Raw genomic sequence first — 10,682 nt, 5'->3', positions numbered from 1 at the left:
TGCGTAGGTAATGGTGTTCAGCAGCAACTGCTCTGAAGGGCAGTGGTTTGGGCCTCATAGCTATAGGCTGGTCTTATCTATGCTTGGCAGATGTTCGAGGCAGTTTCACGGCGCAGGGGGGCTGGGGTTGTACATCAAGTAGGCTCTAGCTGGCTACAGATTTGGGAGGAGGTTTGGACTATATTTAAAACAAATAGATATGTGAGGATTTGAGTTCGGCACTGGTGGGCTTTGGGCTGATGGTCCTGGTCTGCTGTGAAGAAGTAAACAGGCCATTGGAGGCTAATTTAGAGGGACCATCTCGGGCCTGTTTATAGAATATTTCTGTGACCAATAAAATACAGCAGAAGTTCAAGTTAAATCCTTTTAAATTAACAATCGGTGTTTGTTTTCTGATGAATGTATGATATGGTTCATTGCAGAGTCAAGTAGAGAACAGGGCTCCTTTCTTACTGTCTTTTCTCTCTAGTCTGATAGACTTCATTTTTTTTAACCTTGCGCCATCTGCCGTAATGATCATAACAGGTACTCCTTTATTATTTCTAGTTGTGCCACCATATTAATGTCTTCTTACTTTCCAGAAAGTAAGGCTTTCAGAGGCATATTTCAATGGGGTCTTCCTGGGGTCTTCTGTGTTCTTGCTTCCCTCTAGTTTTGGAGGCCGGCCAAGCTGCCAGCCCGACACGGAGCTCTCTTGCACTGGATCCTTCTGTTTTGGATTTATTCCTTTATTTAGTGGAACATGTCCTACAGTGGCTTCCTGGACAGGGTGCATGGGAGGAAAATTCTTTGAAGTCTTGTATATCTGAAAATATCCTTACTCTGTTATACTGGTGGGAAGTCAGCTGGAATGCCAAATTTATTATTTTTAAAATTTTTTTCTGAAGACTTTATTTATTCATTCATGAGAGATACATAGAGAGACACAGGCAGAGGGAGAAGCAGGCTTCCTGCCAGGAGCCCAATGCGGGACTCGATCCCTAGACTCCAGGACCACGTCCTGAGCCAAAAGCAGACAGACGCTCAATCACTGAGCCACCCAGGCATCCCCGGCATGCCAAATTTAAATTTTAGATAATTTTTCCTTAAAATTTTTCTTATAGTCATTGGCCTCTTATATTTATTTTCTGAATATCAGATTTGCTGTGGAGACTTTTTCTCCCACCCCTGTCTCTCTCAGGATTCTCCTCTGCCATATCTGGCAAGTCCTAGAGATCTCTAGAAAGGCAATTAATCTTTCTCCCCTTTCCAATGCACATGCAGATAGAGTATGGCTCCCTCGTCCATGTACAAACATTTTCTAAGCCTTTGTCCATTATTTACTGAAATCATTACTCCATTAATTTCCTCTTGTCTTTTCTCATTGTTCCTATGGATTTAAATCTTTTAAGTTCACTTAGTATGGTGTTAGGGGGGTCTTGGGAAGGAGAGGAGAGACACATGTTTCATTTCTAACTGGAAAACCATGAAGACTTTTTTATGTCCCTCTGTATATACTTTCCCTCCAAAAGCTTATTTTAGCAATAAAGAGAGTAATATATTTAAGAAAACTCAAAGTGAATAATTGGACCATGATTTTAGGATGTTCTCTACAGCACATTATTTCACAGGGATTATGACCAGATTCATGATGCCTCATGGAACTTTCTGTTACTGCAGGTAAAGCTCCATTTGCTTTCCATTCTTGGAATGGAAGAGCAGGCTCCATGATCTGGTCATTCTGGTTTTCTGAAAATGCTTTTTAAAAAAAATTCACAGTCATCCTCAACTTAAAAATACCTTTAACCAATACTTTAAAAGCTGTCTTTTCTTAAAAAGATATGTTTTTAAAGATAAATTAACTCTAGCCATTTTGCCAAATTGCTTTCTCTTTGAGATGTTTGAGGCAACACAAACACCAAACATTGTCAAATACACTTTATTTGGGGTGGTATCTGATGCCCCAGTTGTGGCTTTAGTGATGCGAGCATTCCCTCTTCCTGGAGCGCTCCTCCCAATTACCCCTCCCCATCTCCCCCTTTGACTGATTAACTGTGTCCTTTAGCTGAGATTTTAAATAGCCCTTCTGAGTCTAAGTTAGATGGCCCCATATGAGTTCCCCCAAATACCCTATACTTTCCCTATCGTATTATTATCAATTGTTCTGTTACCATTACCTGTTTGACATTTTACCCTACAAACGTAATGAGCTCTGAAAATGCTGGGATTGTGCTCGTTGTGTTTCGATCAAACCCACAATGCCTGGCACATAGTAGGTGCTTAGTATTAAAATAAATTAATGAATAAGTGAGTGAATTCAAATTCATGGTTTTTTCAAAGGCAGTTATGATCTGGAAAAGGAGCCAAGACGGGTAAAGAACTATTTTGTACAACATTAAGGGTCCTAAGAAGGAGTGTAAGGTTGTACAACGAGGTGGTGGGGAGAGTGCTGGGAATCCAGGAGAGGAAAGCTTCTGGCTGAGACCCAGGGAACACTATGAACTGCCTTGAAGGGGGGAGGGGTAGGTAGAAGCAAGGCATGTGAATCAATGGAATAGAGGCAGGAAAGCTTTTGGGGTTCAGAGAGCTGCAGATAAGGCAGGGGTCCTCGAAGTCTCGTCTCTGGAAAATGGCAAAGTCCATCTTTGGAAAGTGTAATCTTTGCAATATGATCGTGGCTCTGCTTTTACCTTTGGCATGGATTAATAACTTGCAGATATTTAAGTTTAATAAATGACATATTTTATCAAGTCTGTGTAATTCTATCCATCAGTGAGGTGTCTGTCTTCCTTTTTCATCCTGTATCCCCTGCCCTGCATTCGTGAACTCAGGGCAGAGGGGACTGAATGGTTAGGAAAGCACATAGAACAGAGCTTCTCAGACTGCGGGGAGTGTACACGTCGCCCGGAAAATGCAGATTCTGATTCAGTAAGTCTGGATTGGGGCCTGAGAATTTCCATCTCTCACTAGCTCTCAAATGGTGCCAAAGCTGCTGAACCCGGAGTCCACGGGAAGGAGCAAGAGCTGGAGTGGAACTCTAGCTCTGGACTCGAGAGACCACCGCAGGTAGAGTTGCAGCAGGTTGGGGAAGGTGCTCTGGTCTAGTGATTCGGGCCCACCCTCCCGCCAGATGCCTTCATTCTTCATCACTTACCGGTGTTGGGTTTGGGGACTCCTTTCTTTTAGAACCCGGTCTAGAAACATTCTAGAAGTTACCAATCCAGAAGATGGCGCCACAATCTTAGTTATAAACCACACTTCCCTCTCCTGCTGTGACGGAAGGGAAAGCACTTCCTGCCTCTCTGAAAGCTACATTTCTAATTCTCTGGCTTGACACATGCTCAGGAAACAGGAGTTGCTTTGCAGATGGAGCATAGTTCTCTTGGTGGTTTCTGAAAATCACGTTGGAGAGAGAATGTCATGTCAAGACCCTTTCCTTAAAGCTTTTTTTCAGAACCCTCCTTAAAGTTTATTACATTTCGCATGTTCAAGATGAGTTGCAATTTCTCAGCTTCAAAATTCTTGGATTTTTTTTTTTTTTTTTTTAGTATTTTTATTTCCCCACAGGAAGAGTGTTATTTTTAATTGTTCATTATTGATGCTCTAATAACGTATAATCACGTAATTGAGGCTAAAAGGAACCGAAGAGCTTCAGGCCAATTAGTGCACTTGACAAGAGAGAAGACAGGCTTCCTGATTTCATTTAAGTCCTCTTGAAAGAGTTTCTGTTCCTGGCAAGTGGGAAAATGCTAACAGACTCCTATGTGACAAACGCTCACCTAGGCAGTGCACAGTCTACACATGGAGAATTTTATCTGGGCTTTATATAGTACTTTGATTTTGGCCTCACAGCAAGCTGCATTCTGACCTCTACAAGAGCTGGAAATACCCCATGTAGGGCTATAGCTCTACTCTTACTGCAGTAAAAATTAGATTAAGCCAGTGGTTCTCAAAATTTATTGGGTATTAAAATTACTTGGAGGGCTTCTTGTTACAGCACAGATTGCTGATCCCCCTATCTTATACTGAGTAAGGGACAGGCAGCGCTAGGCAAGTAGAGACAGAGGGCCATGGAATTAGGCTCATAGAAATCCCAAAATGCTGAGATGTAAGGAAACCGGAGATAAGGGATTAGATCAGACCACCTGGCCCTGGATGCTAGGGAGCATTTTCCTTTGAGGGCTACAATATATTTTTATTTATTTAATTATTATTATTTTTTATCAATGAGAGACACAGAGAGGGACAGAGACACAGGCACAGGGAGAAGCAGGCTCCATGCAAGAGCTTGATGCAGAACTCGATCCCAGGACCCCGGGATCACAACCTGAGCCAAAGGCAGACGCTCAACCACTGAGCCACCCAGATGTCCCTTTTTTTCATTTTTATTTTATTTTATTTTATTTTATTTATGTATGTTTATTTTTTGGGGGGGGTGGAGTCTACAATATAATCACAGAAAATGACCAGACCACAAAGAAGTAAGTCATTAAGGGTGTTATCAATAGTCCTTGCTCAAACTAAGATGGCATAAGAATTTCAAGGCCATAATTATGCTCCCTGGTCAAGTTTTCAATAAGAGACCAGCCTAAAAGCCTTTGGTAGCAACTCTCTCGGGACCCCTCTCACTACTGAGAGCTCCCTCTGCATCCTTGCTTAGTAAACTTCTATTGCTTTACTCTCCTTCATCCAAGAGATTCATTCTTTGACTCTGACACAGAACCTAGCTCTCCCACTCCAGTACTACTCACAAAAATTACTTCAGGATGCATTAAGAACTTAAATATAAGACCTGTACATGTAATGAAACTCCTAGAAGAAAACATAGGAACAAAGCTCCTTAGTCATGTTTGGAAATCATAGCTAAAGCACAAGCAACGAAATAAAAAATAAATAAGTGAGACTACATTAAAATATAAAGTTTCTCCACAGCAAAGAAAACCACCAACAAAATGAAAAGACAACCTACCAAATGGGAAAAGAAAATATTTGCAAGCCATGTACCAGATGAGGGGTTAATATCCAAAATATATACGGGACTCATATAGTGCAACATCAAAAACAAACCAAAAACCAAAAAATGGACAAAGGAACCTGAATAGACATTTTTCCAAAGAAGCTATACAGATGGCCAACAAGTACAAGAAAAGGTGCACAGTGTGGCTAGTCATTAGGGAAATGCAAGTTAAAACCATGATGAGACATCACCTCACACCTGTTAAAATGGCCATTCTCAAGAAGAGAAGAGATAACAAATGCTGGGGTGCAAGTGGAAAAGGAAAGGGAGCCCTTGTGCACTGTTGGTGGAAATATAAATTGGTGCAGCCACTGTAGGAAGCAGTATGGAGGATTCTCAAAAGATCTAAAAAAATAGAAATATCATCTGATCCAGCAATTCCACTGCTGGGAATGTATCTAAAGGAAAGAAAATCACTAACTCGAGAAAGATGTCTGCACCCCATGTTCATAGCATTATTTACAACAGCCAAGACATGGAAACAACATAAGGACATGGAAACAGCATAAGTGTCCATTGATGGATGGATGAATATAGAGGTTGTGGCACAATGAAATATTTACTCAGCCATAAAAAACCCCCCAAGAACATTCTACCGTTTGCAACAACATGGGTCTACCTTGAAGGCATTATGCTCAGTGGAATAAGTCAGAGAAACACAAATACTGTATGAGCTCATATACACGTGTAATCTCACACCACCGCTGCCGCATCCTAGAGAAAGAGGTCAGACCTGCGGTTGGGTGAGAATTGTTGGCAGGGGAGAGCGGATTGGCAGGAGGTGGCCAAAGGGCACCAAGTCCCAGTGAGGAGACAGACGCAGCCCTGGGGGAGGTGGGACCCTGCACGCCAGGCTGACCAGCTAGCACCGCTGTGAGATGCACAGAAACGCTCTTAGGAGGGTCGGTCCTCAGAGTTCTCAACACAAGGAGAAAACTTTTTTTTATTTTTAAGATTTTATTTATTTATTCATGGGAGACACACACACACAGAGAGAGAGAGAGAGGCAGAGACACAGGCAGAGGGAGAAGCAGGCTCGATGCAGGGAGCCCGACGTGGGACTCGATCCCGAGTCTCCAGGATCACTCCCTGGGCCTAAGGCGACGCTAAACCACTGAGCCACCCAGGCTGCCCAGAAATTTTTTTTAATTGCATCAGTATGAGATGATGGATGGTAACTAAACCCATGGCGATAATCATTTCCCAACATAAGAAAATCAAACCAGCATGCTGCACGCCCTAAACTTATACAGCGACGTATATAAATGATTTCTCAATAAAATTGGGTGGTGGGGGGGCAGCCCTGGTGGCCCAGTGGTTTAGCGCGGCCTTCAGCCCAGGGCCTGATCCTGGGGACCGGGGATTGAGTCCTGCGTCGGGCTCCCTGCATGGATCCTGCTTCTCCCTCTGCCTGCGTCTCTCTCCTTCTCTCTCTCTCTGTCTTTCATGAATAAATAAAATCTTAAAAATAAATTGAGGGGGAAGCAGCACAGATTTCTAATTCAGTAAGCCTGAGGTCAGGGCTATAGATTTGCTTTTCTCACGGGTTCTCAGGTGATGCTAATGCTGCCGGCTTGGGGATCCCCGCCTGTTGAGAGCCATTGGCTTAAGCTAACATTGGAGCAAAGCGAGGGCGGGGGGTGTAGGGGTGTGTGGGGGGGGGGGGGGTGGGGGGGTGTGGGGGGGGGGGGGGGGGGTGGGGAGTGTGTGGGGGTGGGGGGGGTGGGGGGGCGGGGCACTGGGTGGCTCTGACGGTGGCCTGTCTGCCTTTGGCTCGGGTCACGACCCCGTAGGCTCAGGATGGAGGCCCCGTGGCGGGGAGTCTGCTTCTCCTCGCCCTCTGCCCCTATTCATGTGCTCTCTCACTCACCCTGTGTCTTAAATAAATAAGTTACCTTAAAAAAAAAAAAAAAAAAAGGACAAAGCGCTGGTTTAGAAGTATCCAGCAAGAACACATTTCCCCAGGGGATCAGCTGTGCACACGCGGCTTCCCTTTAGAAGGAAATCGTGGGGCCCGGCTGTTGGGGGGGCGGATCTGGAGAAGGGCAGAGCAAGCGGTATGGGTGGGGCTGGGGCGCCCGGGGAGGCCGGGCCAGCCCTGCGGACCCCGACCTGCTGCGGCCGGACTTAGGGCCGAGCAAGCCCCCTCTGCCTCCGCAGCAGCTGGTGAGGGAAGAGGGGGACTCCTGGTAAAACATTAAGACGCCGCACTGACACTTTGACTAAGTGAGCTTTAGGGTCCTGTTTGCAGCGGGAATGGTGGGATGGTGTCCTCTGGACGAGCCACCTGTGCTGCTTCTGCGGGGTGCCCCCCCCCCCCCCCCCCCGGCCTGCGGTCGTAGCTGATGCCCCGATGCCGGGCAGCGCGCCCTTCCTGGGTGCACAGGGCTGGCGCTCAGACAGCAGGTGCAAGGGGCTCCCTCAGCAACTGGGGGGGGGGGGGGGAAGGGCCCGCATCCTCCTCGCCCCCGGCTAGAGAGAGGGGACCTGGGGCCCGGGGGCGGCCCAGGGCATCGCCAGATCGCCCAGGAAGGTTCCTACCGGCCGGTGGAAAGGGAAACTCCATTAAAATGAAATCCAAGTGTTAGATGAAAATCACAACCGCTGCACGGGCTGCACGGGCTGCGGAGGCCGTTAATGGGGGTGGGGTGGGGGGGCAGGTGCCCCCGGGAGAAGGCGGCCGCGGGGGAGACCCCCGTGGGCGGAGACAGCGGGTGAGCATCCCCTGCCTCTTCCTTGGAACTTCGTGGATCCCCACGAAAGACGTGCCATCTCTGTTAGGACTCCCCGAGAGACCCGAGGGAGACCGATGGCACAGAGTCCCCCCTCTGCGTGTGCTGCAGGCCTGCAGCAGGGCAGCCGCCGGGGAGCTGCAGGGGAGCGCGGGGAGGGCAGGCCGGCGGGACCGCGGCACCGACCCCCCCACCCCCACCCCCGCCGTGCACCTGCTCGCTTGCACCCCCGCCGCACCTTCACCTTCTCCTCCCTTAACTCAGCTCGGGAATCATTCTGGGGAAAGTTCTCTGCTAAGCCTGGTTCCGGATTAGCCAAAGTGACACAGTCGCCCTCCGGCCCAGGCCTTCTTGGAGGGTTGAGAACAGTACCCCTAAAAACATAATCTATGTTTTTACAAGGATAGCTATGCCTGCTGTGAGGACCATAGACTGCAGGGACCAGACAGCAAGGCCAGCGGGGAGGCTGCTGAAATAATCCAGTAGGAGATGAGAATGACCAGAATTAGTGCGATAGCCAAAGAGGAGGTAACTTTTGGAACTGGGGTCTTTTCTTAAAGATTTATTTATTTAGTCCAGAGAGAGAGTGAGAGCTAGTGTGAGCTGGAGTGGGCGAGGGTGTGTGTGTATGTGTGTGTGTGTGTGTGTGTGTGTGTGTGTGTGAGGCAGAGGGAGGGAGAGTAGACTCCCCGCTGAGCACAGAGCCCAGACTCAGGGCTTGATCCCTAAGGCCCGGAGGTCAAGACCTGATCTGGATGCTTAACTCTCTGGACCACCCTGGCATCCCTGGAACTGGGGTACTTTAAAGGTAGAGCTGACCCCTTTGCCGATGGATTGAATGGGAGAAAAAGAGAAGTCAGTGATGACACCAAGGGTTTTGGCTTGAGCCAGTGGTGGTTCTACTCACTGAAATGGGAAAGACCAGGGGGTGGGAGAAACAGGTTTTGGGATTGGGAGAAATTATAGATTCTTTTTGGCCAGATTAAGATTGAGATGCCAATTAGACAGCCAGGTGGAGACGTTGTGTAAGTAGTTTGGTCTGCAGTGCAACTCGTTGGGAAGAGGCTGGGGGCTAAGATACACACTGGGAGTCATCTGTATACGGGCGATATGGGCATAGTGCATAATAGAGCGAGATGATTGACAGAGCGAGATGGTAAGAGCCATGGGCCTGGCTATCGTACCTGGGGAGTGATTATTGATAGATGATAGATTGGGGCACTAAGGTAATCCAATATTTACAAGTTGATGGGGTCTAAGGAGTAGGAAGTGAGGAAGAAATCCAGATGAGGGCTTCTACAAGGTCAAAGGAAGATTATTATTATTTTTAAAGATTTATTTATTTATTTATGATAGACAGAGAGAGAGAGAGAGAGAGAGAGAGTCAGAAACATAGGAGGAGAGAGAAGCAGGCTCCATGCCGGGAGCCTGATGCGGGACTCAATCCCGGGACTCCAGGATCGCGCCCTGGGCCAAAGGCAGGCACCAAACCGTTGAGCCACCCAGGGATCCCCGGAAGATTATTTTTTTAAGATAGAAAATAATACAGTATGTTTGTGTTGTGATAGGAATAATTGAATAGAAAAGAAAAACTAAACAGTGCCGGCAAGCAGGGATAATTTCAGAGCAAAATCACTTAGTAACTGAGAGAGCACGAATGTGGAAGTTACTTTACGATGTAAGCATTTCCTATTATAAGCTCACATTGCAGGCGCCTTCCTCCTCTATGTTTATATTCCATGGTCAGTGCTTGCACTGCATCCGTGAGGGTACTTTTGACAGCAAGTTGAAAAAGTCAAGAAAGCCTGAGTCAAAGACAATCCAGTGGCTTATATCCTGTGGAAAGTCGATGGGTAGGGAGAACTTCACACAAGGTTTGATCCAGTAGCTTGGTGACTTAGTTTCCTTCCCTCACTCTGCACTGCTCTCCAGTATGTTAGCTCCAGTTGAGGTTGGCTCCATCTGTGGTTTCGAGATAACTGCCGGCAGCTCTGGGGGCCAGATGATCCTTCACTATATTCATCAAGAAAGAGCATCCCAACATTCCCAGAAAGAGCCCTGAGACTCACCTTTCCTAGATGAGGTTAGGTCATGTGCCTAAACCAACTTCTGCAGTCACGAGGAAGGAATGTACTGACTTGGCAAAGCCAGAAACACCTAGATTCCCAGGTGAAAAGCAGGGGCTATGGGTAGGGGAACAAGTGTCCACTATAAGCTTCTGAATGAAAGTCACATGGCAACAGTAACAAACCTCAGGCAACCACTGGAGAAGAAAGAACACCTGCTAAATACACATGTTCTGGAACAGGGAAGAATTACATTTGGGAGTGAATTTATTTCCTATTTCGTGGACAGGGATGATTGTGCCTTCGTTTATTTAAGAGGCAGGAACTTAGATTATAAGCCGTCAGCTGTAACTAGGGTAAAACGTCTTTGGATTTCACAAGTATTAATTTCTTGTATGTAAGTCAAAGTGCATCAATAATTTAGGATGGTAAAAACCTATTTTCAAAGCCTGAAAGTTTGTTTACTGACAGTTGGCCTGATGATACTTTAAGGGCCTGGATAAGTAATGAAGTACGACTTGGCCCTCCGGAGGGCAGCCAGCAATTACCAGTAGCCTTTTCTGCTCCCAGTGCCGAGGATGGCATTGGTTTGGGCAGTGGATGTTCTGTTTCAGCGATAAGGACAGGTGGGGAAACCTGGTGGTGGGGGGTGGGGGTGGGGGTGGTGGAGGTGAAGGGGTGGTGTTGAGGGGGTGGGGAGTGGGGGAGGTGGAGGGGTGGTGGTGGGGTCAACATGTGCAGTCCGAAGCCTCCGATGAGTGCACGTGGCCTCATTTGGACCTGCCAGGAATTCCTTGCCCGTGAACCCCCAGATCCCGGCTGCTACCCAGATCAGCTCTCACTTGGCCACTACCGCCTTTAGGGGGTCCCCTCCAATTCCTCCCATTG

The sequence above is a fragment of the Canis lupus genome, chromosome 6, assembly GCF_011100685.1.
Source record: "Canis lupus familiaris isolate Mischka breed German Shepherd chromosome 6, alternate assembly UU_Cfam_GSD_1.0, whole genome shotgun sequence".
Taxonomy (NCBI): Eukaryota; Metazoa; Chordata; class Mammalia; order Carnivora; family Canidae; genus Canis; species Canis lupus.
The sequence above is the reverse complement of the archived record's forward strand: the minus strand, read 5'-3'. Positions refer to the sequence as shown.